This window comes from Cebus imitator, unplaced genomic scaffold (genome assembly GCF_001604975.1).
Source record: "Cebus imitator isolate Cc_AM_T3 unplaced genomic scaffold, Cebus_imitator-1.0 Scaffold23, whole genome shotgun sequence".
Classification (NCBI taxonomy): Eukaryota; Metazoa; Chordata; class Mammalia; order Primates; family Cebidae; genus Cebus; species Cebus imitator.
The window spans coordinates 8620905-8644648 of record NW_016107338.1 but is presented as its reverse complement, the minus strand read 5'-3'; the positions used below and the strand labels follow the sequence as shown (position 1 = coordinate 8644648).

The following is a 23744-nucleotide window of genomic DNA, read 5'->3' as shown; positions in this document are numbered from 1 at the left end:
TACTTTAGTGTGTTCATAAAAAAAAAAAAAAAAAAAAAAAAAAAAAAAAAAAAAAAAAAAGGAGAAAAAAAATTTTTTTGTATTACGGCCTAAAGTCAGCAATAGGTTTATTGGGAAAATACTAAAAAGCATTCTCATTTATGTTATCAATAAGACAAGGATGCTGCTATCACCATTATTAGATAACATTGCTTAAGAAATACCAACTAATATAGGTAAAGAAAATTTTAAAAATTACAGTGAGAAACCAAGAAATAAAATAATCATTGCAGAAGTTCATGTGGGAAACTGGAACTCATTTAACTTAAAATTAAAAGAGGATGGGCACAGTGGCTCATGCCTGTAACCCCAGCACTTTGGGAGGCTGAGGCTGGCTGATCACCTGAGGTCGGGAGTTTGAGACCAGACTGACCAAGAGGGAGAAACCCCGGCTCTACTAAAAATACAAAATTAGCCAGGCATGATGGCACATGCCTGTAATCCCAGCTACTCCGGAGATTGAGGTAGGAGAATCGCTTGAACCCAGGAGGCAGAAAAGAAAATTTTAGGATAACAAGTGTCTATATTTCATTAGCTAAAATGGAGAAAATGGGCAGGGTATGGTGGCTTACACCTAGCCCATTAAACCCAGCACTTTGGGAGGCCATGGTGGAAGAAATGCTTGAGGCCAGGAGTCTGAGATCAGCCTGGGCAACATATATCTGTTTAAGTTGAAATTTTTAAAAACAAAAAATAAATAAAATAGAGAAAATGATAATGCATTGCCAACCTATCCAAAAACCTCAATAGATGTCCTCTTAATCACTAAAACACTCAAAACATTTATGTAAACATCCACTAAGGAGCTCTGAACAGTAGAAATCAGTATTTCCCAAAGTCTGAACCTGGACCAGCAGCAACAGCATCACTTGGAAACTTGTTAAAAATGCAAATTCTCAAGGCTGGGTATGGTGGCTCACACCTGTAATCCAAGCACTTTGGAAGCCCAAGGCAGGAGATCATTTGAGCTCAGGAGTTTGAGAGCAGCCTGGGCAATATGGTAAAACTTCATCTTTATGAAAAGTACAAAAAAATTAGCCGGGCATGGTGGCACACGCCTGTGGTTCCATGTGGTTCCACCTACTCAGGAGGCTGAGGTGGGAGGATGGCTGGAGCTGGAACCTGAGAGGCTGAGGTTGCAGTGAACCAAGATCACACCATTTCATCAATGCAGTCCAGCATGGGCAATGGGGCAAGACCCTGTCTCAAAAAAAAAAAAAAAAAAAAAAGAAAATTCTCAGACCCCGTTCTAAACTTACTAAAGCAGAGACTCTGAGATGGGGTCCAGTGATCTGAGTTTTAGCAAAACCTCTAAGGGATTCTGATGCATGCTGAGGTCTAAGAACCACTATATGAAGCACTGAACAATTACCTGATTATTTAACCTTGGGTGAAATCATTAGTGGGCACCTTTGTGTTCATGAGACTATCATATTGGATTGAGTTATTAGATATTAATTACATTTTACTTCTCCATCACAAAAATATAAAAATGGTGAAATCACTTATTAAGAATCCACGGTGAATGCATAGAGGACGCAGAAAGAATTGCACGTGCACTACACGGGACGTGTGCTTGCCTATGTTCACGTCACATATGATTTTGCCTCTTACAATACACTTTATCACATTCAGCTTTTCTTTTCTTTTTTTTTTTTTTTTTGAGATGGACTTTCACTCTTGTTGCCCAGGCTGGAGTGCAATGACACAATCTCAGCTCACTGCAAACTATGCCTCCTGGGTTCAAGAGATTCTCCTGCCTCAGCCTTCTGAGTAGCTGGGATTACAGATGCCTGCCACCATGCCTGGCTAATTTTTGTATTTTTATGAGAGACAGGGTTTCTCCATGTTGGTCAGGCTGGTCTCGAACTTCTGACCTCAGGTGATCCACCCGCCTCAGCCTCCCAAAGTGCTGGAATTACAGGCGTGAGCCACTGTGCCTGGCCTCAACTTTTCTTCTTCTATTTTATGGGGGTTGTTTAGGCCTCTTAGGCTCAACTCCTTTACTCATAGCTTTTCAACTTTCTTACAAGACAGTGTCCCAATATAGCAGAACAACATAGACATGAGGGGCGCTTCTACCCGGAGGAGAGCTGAGATGTGCCTGACGCACATTCTCCACCCCTCCACTAGGATCTGGAAGGCTGCTGGAGAGCAGATTATAATAGAGTGTTTTGATTCACCTAGCATATTTTTTTTCTTCTCTTTTTTAAGCTACCAATTCTTGAGCCTGCATTGCATAGCAAATTTTAAGTAAAAGTGTTGCCAAGTGTCTGTAACAAATGTTTGGAGAGCGAAAGTTCAGATGGTGATGGGTCTCACTCTTGGAGAAGTGCTGATGGATTAATGGATGCTGGCCTCAATTCCCGACCTGTCCAGGCACAGCAGGCTGATTTCAGGAGTGAATTCCCATCCCCTGAGGGCCAAAAGAAGTTCCCAACCTGTTTGTTGATGCAACTCTCCTGGCAGTTGTGCAACCTCAGCCTCATTTCAGATGCAAAATATCATAAGTGCTTTCTCTTCGCAGGTCCATAAGGAAATGTCAGGCGAGGATTTTATCTGTTATCTTCATGTGAGGACTTAAATGAAGAACCAAGAACCGAAAGAGATTAATCTGCCAAATTATTACGGAGGCCTGTCATGTTTGGGTGTGAGGGGGATGGAGATGATTAAGACAGGGGATGCTGACCTCTATGGACTTACAATGTAGAGGAGTTGGAACTTGAGGTTGTAATGGAAACTGAAAATTCAAGACTTTTTCTCTCCTGGGGAAGGCTATACCCAGTGTAACACTTCTTATTGATTTATGCGTTAAATAATGTATTTTATAAAATTGGCTAGCTGGATGCGGTGGCTCACACCTGTAATCCTAGCACTTTGGGAGGCCGAGGCGGGTGAGTCACTTGGGGCCAGGAGTTTGAAACCAGCCTGGCCAACATGGTGAAACACTATTTCTACTAAAAATATAAAAAAGTTAGCGGGGCATGCTGGCACTGGCCTGTAATCCCAGCTACTTGGGAGGCTGAGACAGGAGAATTGCTTGAAACCGGGAGGCAGAGTTTGCAGTGAGGCAAGATTGCACCATTGCACTCCAGCCTGGGTGACAGGGCAAGAATTTGTTGTTGTTGTTGTTTTTAAATGTGTTTAACAATAATATATTGTCACATAAAAATTTGGTGGGGGGTAACTGGCCAGGCACCGTGACACACGTCTGTAATCCCAGCACTTTGGGAAGCCGAGGCAGGCGGATCACAAGGTCGGAAGTTCAAGACCAGCCTGACCAACATGGTGAAACCTCATCTCTACTAAAAACAAAAAATCAGCTGGTCGTGGTGGCACACACCTGTAGTCCCAGCTACTCAGGAGGCCGAGGCAGGAGAATCGCTGGAACCCAGGAAGCAGAGGTTGCAGTGAGCCAAATCACACCATTGCATTCCAGCCTGGGTGACAGAGCAAGACTCCGTCTCAAAAAAAAAAAAAAAAAAAAAAGTTGGCAGCTGGGGGTTGGGGGGGGTAGATCTTATGTTAAGTCCCCTTGCCACAATAAATTTTTAAAAATAAAATAATAACTTAGTTAACACTGCATTCTTAGGACACTTTTGTCAAAAAATTCCCATGCTCACCATTTCCCATAGGAAGCTGCACAGCAAGGGGTCTTCACCCCCATACTGCTGCTGTCAGCACGACCTCTGGGGGTGAGGCACTGTGGTGGGGTCTTCCTGATCCAAGCCCATGGTAGGATCTGGGTGGATGCCTTCCTCCTCTTCCTGGGGTGGGAAATGGGGAGGTGTTGCAAATCAGTGGTTGTGGCAGCTTTTGACGAAGAAGTCAGTGGTGTCTGGTTTTCAAGGCCAATAAGGGGAATAAATAGTACCCACCTCTCTCCCCTCACCTGCTATGCTATGTCCTGTGAGCAGGCACTTCACTTGCCTCATGAGACAATTAATACATGTTTTTTAACGCCGAATCTCAAACGTCGCAGAGGGATGAGGTGAGGCTGAAGATTAACGGGTGGATATGACCTGTCCAAAGGAGAGACGAGGACTCTAGAGACAGGGGTCCTAGGGGAGGAATAGTGCCACAGACGCAGAGGCCTGCACGCACCCCCTGCAGCGCCCCACGGATCTTGAGGCCCATGGGAGGTTCCTTGTGAGCCAGGGCAGCAGGGGCTGGGGAACAGCTGCATGGCTGGCTGTTTGCCTGGGCCCAGGATCAGCTTCCTCGCAGACTCCCCTCTGGTCCCACGGAGATGGGCTTGCTCCAGGGATGCAGCAACACTGGGCTTCCCATCAGGCAGGCAGGTGTTCACAGTTGGATGGATTAAATTTTTTTCAAAAGGAGAAATATGACATTTCTCATTCATACCTGAATGTTGTGAAGCCAAATTTATACCTGTTAGACTGGACTCTGGATGAGTGTGTCCCTGCAATCTCCTGGCAAGTCAGAGGCAGTGAGGGATGTGCCAGAGAGTAGGGGCCTGCAGAGGGCCAGAAAACAAAGCCCAATGAGGGAGCTGAAGAGATTATCTCACTGGCCATACGGCAGAGTCTTCCGGTATCTTGTGGGGTCTGTGGGACGCAAAGAAAGTGGGGCAAGCCGTCGGGCTGCGGGCCAAGGCCTTATGGTGCACTTGTGGTCAAACACAGAGCACATATTGTGCCCCTTCAGAGCTGGAGCCCAACAGAGAACTGGGCTGGAGACAAAACATTACAGAAAGGCTACTCACATCTTCTGACTCTGTGAAAATGGAGAATTTGCCCATACAGGAGAGGAAAGGACCCTGACGCTTCTACCAACCATACAATTCATATCGCTGTATTTCTTTTTATGTTCGTGAAATGGAATGGAACTCTGTGCCAAGAGCTTCAGAGAAGAACTTGATCTGGTCAAGTGCAATGAATATTCCCAAACATTAAGGCAGTGCTTGATGTTCATGCCCAGGCACTCATCTCTCAGAATCTGCCACGTTTGTGCCCCCAGGGAGGCCAGCTGACCCAGGACATGCCAATGAGCCTCGCTTTCCTGGGAATAAGCTGTTGGGAGTGAGAGAGTGTGAGCTCTTCTCAGCATGGAAGTGTAGCATTCAAGTAAACTTGGAGCCATGGAGAGAAGGCAGCGAGCATATTCCATCCAGTGGGCCAGGAAGAGAGAAACCAGGCTGCAGAGAGAATGAAGATGAAGTCTAATCACAGAGAAAAGCCGAGACAAGGAAGAGTCCAAGTGACCTTCCAGTTCCTAATTCTAGTCCTTCCTGAGACCTCTTAGCCATCCTGCCCTGCAGTTCTGAGATATAACCAGGGTCCTTATAGTTTTCCTTTTTTGTTTAAACTAGTTCTCATTGGCTCTGTAACTTGCAACTCAGTGAGTCTTAAGTAGCCCACCAGGAATAACATACCAGAAAAAGCAAGTGACTCACCATTATGTGTTTATTTATATAGCAAAGCACACAGAACACTAACCATCTTTAAGTGTATGCTTCTGTGGCATTAAGTACATTCACATTAGTGTGAATCATCACTACCATGCAGCTCCAGAGCTAACTAACTTTCTTTCTTTCTTTCCTTTTTTTTTTTTTTTCTTTTTCAGAAACAGGGTCTTATCCTATTGCTCAGGCTGGAGTGCAGTGGTGCAATCATGGATCACTACAACCTTGACGTCCTGGGCTCAAGTAATCTTCCTGCCTCAGTCTCCCGAGTAGCTGGAACTACAGGTGCGTGACCAACCATGCCTGGCTAATTTTTTTTTCTTTTTAAGAGAGAATGGTTTCACTATGTTGCTCAGGCTTTCAGAACTTCTTTACCCATTTTTAAAATCGGGGTCCTTCATGATGCCAGGGTTGGCTCATTGCAGTTTATGAGCATGAGCTATGGCGGTGACATACGCCAGCATTGTGAGATGGTTTTGGGGTTTGTTGGTTTTAGTTACTAATTTTATTGTTGGATGATTTGCTTCTTTCTCATAGTATTAGAGTTTAGGAAAAAATCATGGTTACTTGAAGGTTCCAGGCAAACCAGTGTTCATTATAAAAACTTTGGCTGCTATTTGATAAACTTTGTTGACAACCACTTCAACTTGACATTCTTTTGCTATACACCACAAAGTCTTTTACATGTGGATCCACATACATAAGGTTTCCATTATTACATTTGAGAAGAGGAAGACTACTTTTCCAAGGCAGGTAGGAGCCTCCCCAAGGGTGGCATGGCCCCTGCATGCTAGGCAGCATGTCAATGAAGAATAAATCAGTCAAGGGCATGCCACAGTCATTAACATGCTCCCCCGCCAACCGCGCTGACTTACAATAAAGATTCATTTTACACTCATATCGTCTGTTCATCAAAGGTCAGCTTAGCTCTTCCCCATGTCATCTTCACTCCAGGATTCAAGATAATAGAGTAGCTTTCATCTGAACATTGCCAACCAGATGGCAGGAGAAGAAGCACATCGTGTGTCACATACCAACTTTTAAAGACACAAATCACCTCCATTCACAGTTCATTGACCAAAGCAAGTACATGGCCACTCTTGACCACAATAAAATGTGTTGCAGGGGAGGGTGCCGTAAGAAGATCCTGCAGTATGCGGCAGATGGTAATAAAACCTTTCCATAGCTAGCCTTCCGCATTCAGATCAGATCATGCTACCGAAAAGGACATCATCTTCATTTCCTTAACAAGGAGTTATTGGGCACTTACTGTGTACCAGGTACTGTTCCAGCCACAGAAGATCCAGCAATGAACTAGACAAATAGGTCCCTTGCCCGATGGAGCTTCTATTGTAGTGAGGGGTATGGATACTAAATAAGTAAACAAGTAAATACAAAGGATAATTGTAGGTTGTAGTAGATAAAGATTAAACTCATACGTCAGGAAAGGGAGTATGAAGATGTGATTTAGAGTACAGGCTCTGAAGTCACACTAGCTGCATTCTTAACTAGGGTTACCAGATGAAATACAAGGCATCCAGTTAAATGCAGATTTCAGATAAACAACGAATAATGTTTTTGCATAGCAGGTTCCAAATATTGCATGGGACATATTTATGCTAAAAAACTGTTTATCGAAAATGTAAACTTAACTGGACATCTTGTAATTTTTATTTGCTAAGTCTGCCAACTCTGTTCCTAACCCACTGCCACTTTCCTGCTGTGTGATCCTGAATAAGTTATAGTTACTTAATCTCTCTGTGCTTCAGTTTTCTTATCTATGACATAGGACAATACTACTACTTACCTCCCAGGGTTATGTTAAAGGGTAAAGGTAGCATACATAAGGTACTTAGATTAGTGCCTGGCACATAATAAACATGCAATAAATGACAGCTGGTGTTAATTAGGTTGGTGCAAAAGTAATTGTGGTTTTTGCTATTCTAATGGGAGAAACCGAAATTACTTTTGCACCAACCTAATGTTATCCAATAGGAGGGCAATTATATGGAAACTAGAAAAAAAAAATCAGTATTGCCATCTTATGAAAGACTCTCACAGGGAATAAGAGGAAAAATCAAGTTTTCCTTCTTTTTTTACCTTTTTAATTAATAAATATTTATTGAGAAACTTCTATTGATAGAAGCTTTATCCTAAGTCCTGAGCAAGCATCAAGGATGAAAGATATTTAGGACTACAGAAGACAGGATTTACTGTCTATTCAAAATCTATCCCACTTGTCTCTTCCTTAATAGAATCTTAAGTTTGTTCAAAGCAGTAATATGACCAAATAAATACTTGTTTACCCAGCCTACCTTGTAGCTAGGGGTGGCCATGTGACATGGTTCTAGCCAATGAGATATAAGCATAATCTGGTGAGGCTTTTGGGAAAGCTTTTGCTTTCCTGATAAAATGGAACTGTAGCACTTTCTTCTTTCCTTGAATGTGGATGCAGCCACTATCTTGAAACCATGGGGAAAGACAAAGAAAATCACAGTGGTGTCAGTCCCAACACTGCTGAGCTTCTGAACCAGCAGCCACTTACCTCCAGGTTTCTTATAAGGTGAGGAAATTATGACCTTATTTTTTCGGGTTACTGTGAGTCAGGTATACAGTGTCTTGCTGCCAGTCTCATTCCTCCTGTTATAAAGACATAACACTTTTCTCAAGGAGTTTATAGGCAGTCCCTTAATTTTCTGCTCCTTAAAACTACACTGAAGTATTAAAAAATTGTATATTTGCAAGGATTTCAAAATAATATGCAAAAGGGGCATATTCCCAGAGATTTTAAAAGTATAATATTGCTTGCCTTTGGAACATCATTTTAAAGCAATATTTCCACCATGTGTGGTGGTTAATTTATGTGTCAAATTGGCTGGACTTTTTTTTTTAAAATGAAGTCTCACCCTGTCACCCAGGCTGGAGTGCAGTGGTGTGATCTCAGCTCACTGCAAACTCTGCCTCCTGGGTTCAAGCCATTCTCATGCTTCAGCCTCCTGAGTAGCTGGGATTACAGGTGTGCACCACAAGCCTGGCTAATTTTTGTATTTTTAGTAGAAATGGGGTTTCACCATGTTGGCCAGGCTGTTCTTGAACTCCTGACCTCAAATGATCCACCTGCCTTGGCCCCCCAAAGTTCTGGGATTACAAGCATGAGCCACTGTGCCTGGCCAAGTTGGTGGACTTTGAGAAAAGCACATTGCCCTGAGTAATGTGGGTGAGCCTCATCCAATCAGTTGAGGCCTGAGTAGAACAAACCACTGACCTCCTCTGAACAAGAAGAAATTCTGTCAGTAGGTGGCCTTTAGATTTGAACTGCGACACTGGTTCTTTCCTGAGTCTCTGGCCTGGTGGCCTTCAGACTGGACTGCAGATTTTGGACTTGCTGTCTCTCATAATCACGTGAGCTAATCCCTTAAAATAAGTCTCTGGCTGGGTGCAGGGGTCCACACCTGTAATCCCAGCACTTTGGGAGGCCGAGGTGGACAGATCACCTAAGGTCAAGAGTTTGAGAGCAGCCCAGCCAACATGGAGAAACCCCCTCTCTACTAAAAATAAAAATATTTTAAAAATTAGCTGGGCATGGTGGTGTGCACCTGTAGTCCCAGCTACTCAGCCGTTTGAGGCAGGAGAATTACTTGAACCTGAGAGGCGGAGGTGGCAGTGAGCTGAGGTCACGCCACTGCACTCCAGGATGGGTGATAGAGTGAGACTCCATTAAAAAAAAAAGTATTTGTCACTCTCTCGGTATACATATCTTGTTGGCTCTGGTTCTCTGCAGAACCCTGACTATAAACTATGTTCTGTATATTTTGTTCACTTTATTTTTCCTCGTCACAGTTAAACACAAAAGTCATTCCTTATAAATAAAACAAACACCCAAATCGAGTTTCCATCCCCAGCATTCAGCATGCCTAACGATCTCTGTCTCTGCCTCAACTGCATCAAGTTTTATGAGGTCTTCATTTTTTTTTTTTGTCACTAGGATGAATATTTTCATTTTTCCACTTTATATTTTTTAAATAAAACAATCACTACAAATGCGATAAAGTATTTAAATAATTGGCCCCAAACTGCCATGCCAGTGGAAGTGATAAAACTGTAGAACAGAGCAGCTGGCTGGCAAGCAACTCTGCTGTGGGATAGCTGAGAACGTTCATTTTCATCAGCTGATGCATGAGAGCCTGAATTTGACATGTTAACACTCCGTTGAGAAGTGTCAGTGTAGAGTGTGAAAAGGGCGCTTAGATGGTTTTAAAGCCCAATCATTAAAGTTGAGGACTACCTATGCTATGCAGTAGTGACCTATGAGAAATCCACAAAGAATTTTAAAGCCAGATTTGACAAGTGACTGAAAAGGAGACAATGAACGGCAGAGAGAGGCTGAAGCAAAGACAAAGAAATTACACCCTTTTTTTCCACCCTCCTGAGTTTTCAGCTCTTCTGAGATAGACACAGGAGCTTGGCAGATGGAAATTACAAGATCACTTTTATTATCTCCGAAGTCGTTAAAACAACAAGGCTAAGGTGTACAGCCAAGTGGGCTTATACAGGCTTAACTTATGACTTAGGCAGTCCCCAGTCCCAGGCCCCACTTGGGGAATGCTTTACACTGCACAGCAGAGATGTCAACCAGAGCACAGCCCATCCCAAAAGAAGGGGGGAAGGGGCTGGGTCAGCACGCTCAGATCTTTTTCTCCGACTCACTTAGCAGATGTCACTTTGGAGAAGAAGACTGAGGGAGGCAGGGAGCAAGGCCAGCAGTAGGGTTCTAGGTAGAAGTTTCCACAGGAAACGAGAAAGGGGAACAGTGTTCCTCTAACAGTCTCCATCTGTTTGTTCTTCCAAAGCATTGGAGTCCTCTATCAAGTGTGCCACCAACCAAGGATGTAGCAACCGCCTCAGGAAAGAAGAAATGACAAACAACGTAGGAGGTGTTGCTCCTACCTTCTGACACTGAATGGCCTCAGGGTATCCTCCTGGGACTGCTGGCTGGCAGTGTCCACTTTACCCCAAGAAAGTTCTTGGGGTCAGGTGGCCACAAAAATAAATGGGTTAGATTAAAACATTAGTTAAGGCTGGCCGCGGTGGCTCATGCCTGTAATACCTGCACTTTGGGAGGCTGAGGCAGGTGGATCACCTGAGGTCAGGAGTTCAAGACCAGCCTGGCCAACATGAATGAAGCCCCATCACTATTAAAAATACAAAAACTTAGCCGGGCGTGGTGGTAGGCACAGCTACTCAGAAGGCTGAGATAGGAGAATCACTTGAATCCAGGAGGCAGAGGTTGCAGTCAGCCGAGATCACACCACTGCACTCCAGCCTGGGCAACAAGAGCAAAACTCTGTCTCAAAAAAAAAAAAAAAAAAAAAAAAATTAGTTAAATGGGGCTGGGCCTGGTGGCTCATGCCTGTCACTCCAGCACTTTGGGAAGCCGAGGCAGGAGGATCTCTTGAGCCCAGGAATTTGAGATCAGCCTGAGTAACATAGCAAGACCTCGTGTCTACAAAAGAAGTTTATAAAATTAGCCAGGCATAGTAGACATGTGCCTGTAGTCTCAGCTCCTCAAGATGCTGAGGTGGGAGAGTTGCTTGAGCCCCAGGAATCAAAGCTGCAGTGAACTGATTGCACCACTGCACTCTGGGTGACAGAGCGGGACCTGTCTCAAAACAAAAACCAAATGGACTGTGTTCCAGCTGTCTATTGCTATATAATAAACTACACCAAATTTAGTGTCAGAAAAAAAAATCGATAATTATTGTCTCTCACAGTTGTGGGGTTAACTGGGTGCAGCAGGCAGATCTCACTCAGGGTCTCTCTGTCGGAGGCCAAGGCTGCAGTCAGTGTGACGTCTTCCTTCCTCGTGTGCCTGGCATGTGAACCAGGAAGACTCACACAGCTGGGCTCCTTGGGCTCTCTCTATCGCTATGTGACCATCTCCCATCGTCTCTCCTACAGGGTGGCTTCTGCTTAGCTCGAGGATCCAAAGTTCCATGTTAAAATGAAGAGAGAACCAGGCAGGAGCTGCATTGTCTTTTATGACTGGGTCTCAGAATCCACACAGTATCACTGTTGCTGTCCTCTGTTAGGAAGAGAGACTCTAGCTCCTAATGGGAGAGTGGCAAGGTTTTGGAAGAGAATGTGGGACTGGAAATAGTGTGGCTGTTTTTTTTTTCTTTTTTTTAAATTTTGGTGAAATCTACAAGAAAGTTACCATTATAACCACTTTTAGACTGCTGTGGCATTTAGTACATTTGCATTGCTGTGTACCATTGCCACTCTCTCTCCAGCATTTTACCTTCCCAAGTTGAACTCTGTACCCAATCAACAGTAACTCCCTATTTCCCCCTATCTCCATCACCTGGCGACCACACTCTACTCTTTGTCTCTAGGAGTTTTGCAATTCTAGGTACCTCATAAAAGTAAAATTGTACATTACCTCCTGTTGTGTCTGGCTTATTTCATTGAAGGCCAATTTCATAAAATACAATTTGCCACATGCTCTAAGTTCAAGTTGTACCAAAGCTTATTCTGTTTTCCATCTAAAATTATATCCAGCTGTACTATCTAATGCTGCCCATCCTCAGTTCTGCAATAAATTAAATGACAACAAAAAGATGCTCCAATAATAAAATTCTAACAAGTAGAGAGGGCCCAAATTTGAATACAAACATCCCTGCTGTTATCAAATGCCCAAGGGAAAATTAAAGTCCTAAAAGTTAACTCATTTAATTCAGTCCAATGAACCCAAAGTCCAAAATTTTAAGCGAACATTTAATGGGAACTAGAGTCCAAAATAAAATTGTAGACCAGCCATGGTGGCTCATGCCTATAATCTCAGCACTTTGTGAGACCAAGGCAGGAGGATCCCTTGAGCCCAGGAGTTCGAGATGAGCCTGGGCAACATGGTGAAGCCCCATCTCTACAAAAAATATATAAAAAATTAGCCAGGCATGGTGGCGGGCACCTGTAGTCCCAGCTACTCAGGAGACTGAGGTGGGAGAATCACTGGAGCCCAAGAGGCTGAGATTGCAGTGAGCCAGCATTGCACCACTGCACTCCAGCCTGGGTGAGAGTGAGACCCTGTCTGAAAGAAAAAAAAAATGATCTTGCCCTGTGAATTAAAGTTTATGTTTCTTTTTCTTTCCCCCTGCCTCCCCACTGAAAACTTTTTACTGACCTTTTGGGTAGAAATGGGAACTTATGGTCTGCGTCGCAAGCTAGTCATCCTGAAGCAGAGGCCAGAGAAGAAACAAGGGCACGAGCATTGGATCACCATGCCTTTCTTGGACTTGCAGAAAAGGTTCGGCCTTAACCTAGATCAATGGTGGACAATCCAAAGTGCTAAACAGCCCTATACGTTTCCCACTTGATGCCATGCTTTTGAAAAAGAATGGATAGAATGTGCAAACGGAATCAGCTCTATCTGGGCAGAGAAAGAGTGTAAGATAGAATATGATGATTTCCTAGAGTGTATAGGTCAGGAGAAAACAATGAAACATATTAACACCATCTGAAAGCAACGGGATAAACTGATAAAAGAAGGGAAGTACATCCTCCACCTCACCACATGGGCAAGGGGGAGCCTCGGCCCTGAGCAGACACAGCTAACGATATCTGGAGGCTGATTTTCACATTCTCTGTTCTCCACTGGAAAGGTTGTTTATGGAAAACCTCCTTGTCAAAGTATGTAAATAAAGTATTGCTCCATCCTAAAAAAAATAAAAAAGAAAAGAAATGGGAACTTATTTGCCGGGAAGAAAAATCCCATCACACTTCTGCTGGAACCAGGGCATGGCCTCCTGTTTGCTGACTCTGCCTGGCCCTAGTGCAGCCTGCCCCACGCTTCTTGTCTGCGATGCTAAAACCTGGCCTATCCAGCACCACGTTGAAGCATTGAAGTCCAGGTATAAATACTTGAGTCATATTTGATACCTAGATCAGTGTGTTCCTGGATCCCAAAACCAAAGCTTCTAGTATCTGAGGGGTTATTTTTTCTTTTCTTAACTCATACTCCTGTACCTTTAGACCTTCCCCAGGATTGTTTCTGCTTTGGCCCCTCAGACTGTGCAGTGGACGGCAATCTCTTCACTTCTCCTGACGCTGAAGGATCAGATGCTGAACTTGGCTTTGGAAAACACGGGAGTCTGGCCTGTGAGCTGCTGAGGTCAGTCCGTCTCTACTCTCCCCACACAGATATTGAGGCAAGTTTGTGGATATGAAGTTCCTGCGTGGGGTTCTTCTTTTCACCTTGATCCTGCACCATCATGGAGAACAGGAAGAGCCAAATGTATTTTTAAAAATTAAAATTTAAAGAAATCACTCTTCAATGTTAAAGTCTGCTCAGAGTCCTTCAGAGAGGTCCTTGATACCTGGATAAAGCTGGGGTTTCTTCAGTAACTTCAAGTTCAGATGTCTCTCCTAAGAGAAAGGCTTGCTAGGGTTGGGTTTGTGATCCCACACATCAGTGGGTTCAGTCTAGATTGGGGTTGAGGCTTAGTCAAGTTCTGGCTTCCGTCCCTGTGCTCTGTGCTCTGTGGGCCTCCCAGACACTTGTGTGGCTACCTGGCCCAGGTCAATGGAGTCTGTCCAGTGGTGGGGATCTTAGTGCAGGAAGAGAAGAAAGCCTCATATTTTGCTCCTGTCATCTCAAGTGTTACCATTAGTAATTCAGACTTCTCTGGTAAGGGGATATGGTTCCAAGCAGAGTGTTATGTTGACCAGGCCTTATATTTCTTTACTTAGCAGTTGTAAATGTCAATGGGATTTTTAGCTGATAGGTATTTTTGGTTTTTTGTTTGAGACAGGATCTCACTCTGTCACCGAGGCTGGAGTGCAATGGCAAGATCTTGGTTCACTGCAACCTCCGTCCCCAGGTTCAAGCAATCCTCCCACCTGAGCCTCCCTGAGTAGCTGGGACTACAGGCACACACCACCATGCCTGGCTAATTTTTGTATTTTTTGGTAGAGATGGGGTTTCACCATGTTGGCCAGGCTGATCTTGAACTTCTGACCTCAAGTAATATGCCTGCCTCAGCCTCCCAAAGTGCTGGGATTACAGGTGTAAGCCACTACGCCCGGCCAACCTGATAGGTTTCTGTATTCCATCATTGATATTTTGGTTCTTAGCTCCTCTGGGGAATCTCTATGAAACCATCTTTTAAAATTTTCAACTATTATCTCCTTATTATCAGTAATAATATAGGATGATTTGGATAAAGATCCATCTTAACCTATTTTTTGTTACTTAATTATCTTATCACATTCCTCATTGCATGTTGACATCTATGGAGTCCCCTAAACAGCAAACCCTTAAGCATTTTCCCAATATGCCCCACATATCAAAGCTAATAATAATGATGACTACCTTACACTGGGGCCTTACCATGTGTGAGGTACCACGTTATATATGGCTTAATTTCCCCAGCAATTTTATTGGATAGACACCTTTAAGGTAAAGCATTCTGTGAGTCCACAGATGGTAGTCTTGGCAGAAGCATTGCATGCTGAAGAGGCAAACCCATATCCAGAGGAAGTGTCTATTCCAATGAGGACAAATTGCTGCCCTTTCTATGACGGAGGAGGTCCAATATAATCAACCTGCCGCCAAGTAGCTGGCTGATCACCAGAGGAATGGTGTCATATCAAGGGCTCAGCATTGGTCTCTGCTACTGGTGAATTGGGCTCTCAGTGGTAGCATAGCCAGGTCAGCCTTGGTGAGTGGAAGTCCATGTTGCTGAGCCCATGTGTTACCTCCAACCTTGCCACCATGGCCACTTTGTACATGGGCCCATTGGGCAATGACAGGGGTGGCTGGGGAAAGAGACTGAGTGGTATCCACAGAATGAATCACCCTAAGCACTTGATTATTAAAATCTTCCTCTGCTGAGGTCACCCTTTGGTGAGAATTCACATGGGATATAAGTATCCTCACAGATTTTGATCACTCAGCGAGGTCTATCCACATACTTGTTCCCCAAATTTCTTTGTCACCAATTTTCCAATCATGCTTCTTCCAAGTTCCTGACATCTAGCCAAACCATTGACTACAGTCCATGAATCAGTATTTAATCACATGTCTGGCCATTTCTCCTTCCAAGCAAAGTGCACAAACAGGCATACTGCTCAAAGTTCTGGCACTGGGAAGATTTCCCTTTGCCACTGTCCTTCAGGGATGTCCTAGGAAAGGGCTGTAGTGCTGCAGCTGTCCACTTTCGGGTGGTGTCTGCATATCGTGCAGAGTCATCTGCAAACCAGGCCCTAGTCTTCTCTTTCTCTGTCAGCTAATCATAGGGAACTCCCCATGAGGTCATAGGTGCAGGCTGGGGGAGAGAAGGCAGGGTGGCAGGAGTGGGGACCATGGACATTTGAGCCACTTCGTTATGTAACTTTCTTGTGCCTTTAGGGGGCTTGAGTGCAATCACATCTATGCCACTTCCATTTGATGATAAAATGCTGCTGTGCACACCCAACTTTATGGCTAGGTGAGTCGGAAAGAACCCAGTTCCTAATAGGCAGTTCAGGTCATATGGTAACTTGGTGACCCACAGCAAATGTTCAGTTTCTACCAAGGCCCAGTAACATGCCAAGAGCTGCCTCTCAAAAGGAGAGTAGTAATCTGCAGGAGATGGCAGGGCCTTGCTCCCAATCCTAGAGGCCTCCATTGTGACTCACCTATAGGGGCCTGCCAAAGGCTCCAAACAGTACTGTTACCTGCCACTGACACCTCAGGCACCATTGGATCTGCTGGGTCTTATGACCCGTGTGGCAGGGCAGCTTGCACAGCAGCCCGGATCTGTTGCAAAGCCTTCTCCTGTTCTGGACCCCACTCAGAAAATATAACACACACCAAGAGAGTTACATAATCTTATCAATTTACATCAACAGAAACCTGGGATATAGGGGAATGAAAATGGATCTTAAGGGTGTGGGGATCAGGGTGGAAGGAGTAAAAAATTGGATCAGATTAAACTTATTCATATAAGTTCAATATACAGAGATTCCAAATTCAATGTCAGCTTGAGCGACTAGGTAAAAACGGCTTTAGCCATTTACTTGGTTGGCTGACCAAGACCTGGATGACAGTATGGCCTACATGGCATGAAACTGAAATGCGAGAACTTCCATGATATCATGTAAAGCAGGAGTAGGTGAACTTTTTTTTATAAAGGACCAAATAGCAAATAATTTAGACTTTGGGATGAAGAGGCACAATTGAAGATATTATATAGGTATTCATATAACAGGTGTATTAGTCAGGGTTCTCTAGAGGGACAGAACTCATAGGATGGAGACATACACACACACACACACACACACACACACACACACACACATATATATATATATATATATGGGAGTTTATTCAGTAGTATTAACCCTCACAATCACAATGTCCCACAACAGGCTGTCTGCAAGCTGAGAAGCAAGGAAGCCAGTCCAAGTCCCAAAGCTGAAGAACTTGGAATCCAACACTCAAGGGCAGGAAGCATCCAACATGGGAGAAAGATACAGGCTGGGAGTCTAAGCCAGTCTAGCCTTTTCATGTTTATATCCTGGTCACATGGGCAACTGATTAGATGGTGCCCAACCTGATTAAGGGTGGATCTGCCTCTACCACACTGACTCAAATATTAACCTCCTTTGGCAACACTTTCACAGACACACCCAGGATCAATATTTTGCATCCTTCAATCCAGTTAAGTTGACATTCAGTATTAGCCATCATAACAGAACAGAAGTTTCTTGCTTCACCCTCCTGGTTTGCCTGGGGTGGGCAACTTTGTGCTCATTTGCCAGTTCAACATAGATGTTCCTAAGAGAAAGAGCTGCTGACGCAAGGCGTAACAGCTTGGCAGTGGGAAGGATATGGTGCAGCTGCCCCATCAGTTTTACTCTGCCCTAGCGACACCCAGGTTCCTGCCTTTCAGAGAGGCTGGTCTTGTCACCTAGGGGACTTTGCTGGAGGGAAGGCGACTTGCTGAGTCACCAGCTCCTGGATTGAGATGCTACAGCTCAGTTCCCAGCAATTATCAACAGTTGAGTCCCCAAGATGCTGGTGGTGATCAGCAGGCCCTAGGCAGCAGGCACTGGCCAGGGAGGCAGACTCAGAGCAGAAGGGGGAACAGGGGCAGAGGGAAACTTGATCCCGTCTGGCTCTAGGAGCCTCCACTAGATGATGGTAGGAATAGATTTGCCCCATCCACTTTACTTTGCAGATGTTCATAAGCTCCCAGATAAGTTCTGCATATTAGCAGCAGTGGTTAGGAGTTTGTATCTGGGGTCAGATGGGCTAGATTTAAATCCTGGCTCTTATATCTACTAGCTTTATAATTTTCACAGCTAATGATTCTCTCCAAGACTCTGTTTTCTCACATATAGAATGATCTTAAAGGCGTCTATCCCATAAAATTGCTGGGGAAATTAAGCCATATATAACGTGGTGCCTCACACATGGTAAGGCCCCAGTGTAAGGTAGTCATCATTATTATTAGCTTTGATATGTGGGGCATATTGGGAAAATGCTTAAGGGTTTGCTGTTTAAGGGACTCCATGGATGTCAACATGCAATAAGGAATGTGATAAGATAAGTAACAAAAAATAGGTTAAGATGGATCCTCATCCAAATCATATTATTACTGATAATAAGGGAATAATAGTTGTAAAAATGTTAAAAGATGGTTTTATAGAGATTCCTCAAAGGAGCTAAGAACCAAAATATCAACAATGGATTATAGAAGCCTATCAGGTTGGCTGGGTGTGGTGGCTCACACCTGTAATTCCAGCACTTTGGGAGGCCGAGGCAGGTGGATTACTTGAGGTCAGAAGTTCGAGATCAGCCTAGCCAACATGGTGAAACCCCATCTCTACCAAAAAATACAAAAATTAGCCAGGCATGGTGGTGTGTGCCTGTAGTCCCAGCTACTCAGGGAGGCTCAGGTGGGAGGATTGCTTGAACCTGGGGACGGAGGTTGCAGTGAACCAAGATCTTGCCACTGCACTCCAGCCTCGGTGACAGAGTGAGATCCTGTCTCAAACAAAAAAACAAAAATACCTATCAGCTAAAAATCCCACTGACATTTACAACTGCTAAGTAAAAAAATATAAGGCCTGGTCAACATAACACTCTGCTTGGAACCATATCCCCTTACCAGAGAAGTCTGAATTACTAATGGTAACATTTGAGATGACAGGAGCAAAATATGAGGCTTTCTTCTCTTCCTGCACTAAGATCCCCACCACTGGACAGACTCCATTGACCTGGGCCAGGCAGCCACACAAGTGTCTGGGAGGCCGCAGAGCACAGAACACAGGGACGGAAGCCAGAACTTGACTAAGCCTCAACCTCGAACTACACTGAACCCACTTATGTGTGGGATCACAAAACCAACCCTAGCAAGCCCCCTTTGTCTCTGACTTGGAGCGGGGGTTGTGATGTGAGATGTAATTTGAAAAACTGAAGTTTTACTCCCTTCAAAGCCCTAGAGCTTAAAAAAAAACCTTAAATCATTCTGGAAATGTCTTGCCTGTTCTCTTGCCATCCTAAATATACCGTAAGAAACCTCTTCAGCTCCTTTTTGATGTGGGTGCTTCATCACCTGGAACATCCATGCCATAAATACAGCAGGTGAGATAGTAAGCCTATTTTCCCTGAAACTAATGGCTCCAAAATAGCATTTGTTCAGACATTCTTTTCCTTTGTTTTTGCTCACCATTTTACTGTTTCCTCCTTTGCTGATATGCACCAGTTAATATTTTCTGCTTCTTTTAAGCAATCTGGCCAATATCCCCAGCTTTTACCCCATCGTGTGGCCAGATTTCAATAAAATCATGACATCCTATTTATGCCTTTTCATTGTAGACGTATTTTCAAGACCACAACAGGCACTGCATCCTGATACAGAAGGGAGGTTTGATCCCAATCCCACCCCCATAATCACAGCAGTGCAACAATTATTTCAGCTGTTCAATATTTGCCTTTTTGTTTGGCAAGGTTTGACACAAAAGGGTATTTGGGGTTCTTAAATGTCATTTTTGCATGAGTTGAAATTATATTCTTTATTCTTTCCCTGCATTCGTTTACTATTGTTGCTGTAAGAAAAATTCACACTAAACTTAAACAGGCTCAAAACAACACAAATTTCTTATCTTACAGTTCTAGAAGTCAGAAATCCAAAACAGGTCTCACTGAGCTAAAATAAAGGCATGGGCAGCACTGTGTTTCTTTCTAGAGGCTCTAGGGAAGAATCCATCTGCTTATCTTTTGCAGCTCCTGGAGGTCCCCACATTTCTTGGCCCGTGGCCCCTTTCCAGCTTCAAAGCCAGCAATGACCAGTCAAGTCTTCCTCCCATCACATCATTCCGACGTTCACTCTTCTGCCTCCTTCTTCCTCATTTAATACCCTGGTGAATGCACTGGCCTCACCTGGAAGACCCAGGCTATGTTCCCCCTTTTAAGGTAAGCTGACTAACAACCTAGTTTCACCCACAGCCTTAATTCTCGTTTGTCATATGAGCTAACATAGTCACAGGTTCTTGGGATTAGGACTTAAACATATTTGGGGGACTATTATGCAGACTGCCATAGTCCCCTTTTTATGATAAGCATCTTAAGGTGCATTTTTTATTTAAAAGGAAAAAAACTAGAAAATACTGTGAAGCAGGCCCGGCATGATGGGTCAGGCCTGTAATCCTAGGACTCTGGGAGGCCAAGGCTAGAGGATCACTTGAGCCCAGGAGTTCAAGGACCATCCTGGGCAACATAGTGAGACCCTGCCTCTACACATAATTTTTTTTTTTAAGAAAAAGAAAATACAGGCTGGGCAGGGTGGCTCATGCTTGTAATCCCAGCACTTTGGGAGGCCAAGGCGGGCAGATTGCCTGAAGTCAGGAGTTCGAGACCAGTCTGGCCAACATGGTGAAACCCCATGTCTATTAAAAATACAAAAAGATTAGCAGGGCATGGTGGCGCATGCCTGTAATCCCAGCTCCTCAGGAGGCTATGGCAGGGGAATTGCTTGAACCAGGGAGGTGGAGTTTGCAGTGAGTTGAGATCACACCATGCACTCCAGCCTGGTGACAGAGCAAGACTCCGTCTCAAAAAAAAAGAAAAAGAAAAAGAAAAAAAAAGAAAAGAAAATACAGTGAAGCAAAGTGGAAGGGAACAGGAATACAACCTGCGTTAGAACCCAGCTGCACTCATCCTTTTAGGTGTCTGTGAACTAGTTTTGATTTCCAGGAGGTGTATTTGCCAGCCATCTTTCAGAATGAACTTTAAAACAATGAGATGCCTGTAAACCATTATACAGTAATTTGTTATTTTTATCTGAATGGTGCAGGTTAGGAAACCAGATCATTTATTTTGGGCTTGTATCAAAAATTGGCATAACAAATATTTACTTGATGCTCACCAAGTGTCAGGAACTGTCCTAAGAGCTTTTTTATGTATCCTTTCCAGTCCTCTCAGAGCCCTCAGAGTATAGGTTTGCTAAGTTCCTTTTACAGATAAGGAAGCTGAGGCTTGGATGGCTGCTGCTGCTAATTAGCATGGTTTTCCTTTAAAAAGTCAACAATCAAGGCAAAATAACATAACAAAAAAAAAAAAACTCCTCCTAGTTATCCCATTTAAACCAAGACCATAAGCCATAACTTAACTGAAACACAACTTGAGAGAGTTTGCAATTGTATAACCGGGTAAAGTTTGGGGAGCTGTCCCATTGGCAGTAGCTGTTGGTTGCTTACCCAACAGCCCCATCCTCACCCTCACCTGGTACTTCCCTCCCAGCCACTTGGTTTTGTTCCCCTCTCCCAGGCGCTATGTTCTGCTGTTCCTTAATGGAGGCAGAGGGTGTTTCTTGATTGGCCTGAGCCTATTACAGCTGTTTCATTCCTGGATTTCTGAGTGATTATTTGGGTAAAGACATGGATGTGAGTGGGGCAAATGAGATAGAGAGAAGTCTGGAAGGGGATTTTGGGGAAGAGTTTCCTCACTTTCAAAAGGGAACAAATGATAGGCACAGTTCCTTTTTCTGTGTGGGGATGCCATTCTATGAGAATGTGATGCTGCAGCCATCTGATAACCAAGAGCCAATCACTGAACATAGCAGAGCAGGAAGATCGAGAGAACCAACGTCCTTATAGTATCACTGAACTTCTGTGCTAAGCCCAGGACTACCTTCACCCCAGACTTCTTGTCATGAGACACAGTAAAAATTCTTACCTTAAGCCAACCTGCAATGGGTTTTCTATTTTTTATGGTAAAAATGATACTAACTGATACATTATTCAACTTGCCAAAACAAAGTTGTCTCTCATGGGTAAGTCTGACAATTTTCTGACATAGAACAAAATGTTCTAGAACCAATCATTCCCCAGAAAATTGGTGTGCTCTGAGGCTTGATGCTTCAAAATTAGGTAACACCTAGATCCCAGCAAATTGATTTCCAGTTTAAAGACTGAAAACATTTATTTGGAGTGAGATGCAGGCCTGGAAACTCTTTTTGGTGTGGCATCGGCAAATTCTTCCTTCAAACCCAAAGTCCCTGAGGATAGAACAAATGAAAGAGAAAGTGATGGCCAGAACAAAGGTGGAGGGAAGGCACAGAACCACTCTACCAAGGGAGGGTGAGGAGGACGCTGCGTGTCGAAACACGAGACAGAGCCTCTGAGGGGTTTAGTTTAGTTTATGTGTTCTTCTGCCTACTCAAAGATCACTTTATCATAATATATTAAATACAAAGAAAAAAAAGAGTTGAGATCTGAGTGCTTATACTAACTCTTATTTTAAAACCAATGGGGAACAATATTGCTGTCAAAAAGAATAGGTTAGCTCAATTTAAAAGGATATGAATAAGGCTGGGTACAGTGGCTCACTTCTGTAATCCCAGCACTTTGGGAGGCTGAGGCAGGTGGATCATCTGAGGTCAGGAGTTGGAGACCAGCCTGGCCAATACAATGAAACCCCATCTCTACTAAAAATACAAAAATTAGCTGGGCATGGTGGCGGGCACCTGTAGTCCCAGCTACTCAGGATGCTAAGATAGGAGAATTGTTTGAACCCAGGAGGCGGAGTTTGCAGTGAGCCGAGATCACACTACTGCACTCCAGGCTGGATGACAGAGCAAGATTCTGTCTCAGAAAAAAAAAAAAAAAGAGTATATTGGTGGAATGACCCATCCAAAGGAATTCTATAAAGCCCCAAATTAACACTATGGGTCTTTATATATTAATATGAAAAGACATGCAAGATATATTAAGTGAAATAAAAGTTGCAGAATTATCTATAATTAGGGGCAACAAATGGTCCAGGTTTTCTAGGGACTAACAGGGTGTCTGGGATATGGGACTCTCAGTTTTGAGACCTGAAAAGCCCCATGAAAACAGGGACAAGGTGATCAGCCCAGACAATGACATTCCACTTTTATAATAGTGACAAAAATATGCTATCAATTAAGATTTTTTTTTAGGTGCAAAACACAGAAAACCTTGGCTTATTTGACTTAAACAATGAGGACGTTTGCCATCATGCCCCTAAAGAAGTTTATATTCAGCATGTCAGCTTGGTTCTCTGGCTCACTCCCTCATAGACACAGATGGCTGTTATGGTTCTAAGTGTCCACTTCAAATAAGGTGACATCCAGCAGAGGAAGAGAGGCCAGAATTGCATTGTGGGCTCTTTCTTAAGCCAGCCTTTGGCACAGGAGTAGCTTGGAATTTCTGAACAAGATGGGGTTGTTTAGAAAAGAGCAAAGGTAGATGTTATGTAGACAGCCAACAATGTCTTTTATGTATATATTTCTACATATCATATATATATATATTGAACAATTCTGTAAGAATATAAATGTTAATAATTATTATGAGAAGAAATTTGTGCTAGTTGAGACATAAATGTTTGTGATGCTTTTATTGTTTTTACAATAAGCTTATATTATTTTGGTAAGTAACAGGCATTATTTTTACATTTAAAAATGAAGTCAGCTGGGCATAGTGGCTCATGCCTGTAATCCCAACACTGGGAGGCTGAGGCAGGAGGATTGTATGAGGCCAGGGAGGACTTCAAGGCCCGCCTGGGCAACATAGTAAGACCCCTGTCTTACAAAAAAAATTTTTTACATTAGCCAGGTATGGTGGTGCTCACCTATAGCCCTAGCTACTTGGGAGGCTGAGGTTGCAGGGGAAATTGCTTGAGCCCAGGTTCAAGGCTTCAATGAGTTATGATCTCACCACTGCACTCTAGCCTGGCCTGTGCACAGTGAGATACTTTCTGTTAAAAAAAAAA

General features: G+C 43.7%; 2 pseudogenes; one reads left to right on the top strand and one right to left on the bottom strand.

The window, feature by feature from the left end:
- Positions 1–12682: 12682 nt before the first annotated feature.
- On the top strand, positions 12683–13177 carry LOC108299583 (annotated as a pseudogene).
- Positions 13178–13209: 32 nt separating this feature from the next.
- On the bottom strand, positions 13210–13730 carry LOC108299582 (annotated as a pseudogene).
- Positions 13731–23744: the final 10014 nt, after the last annotated feature.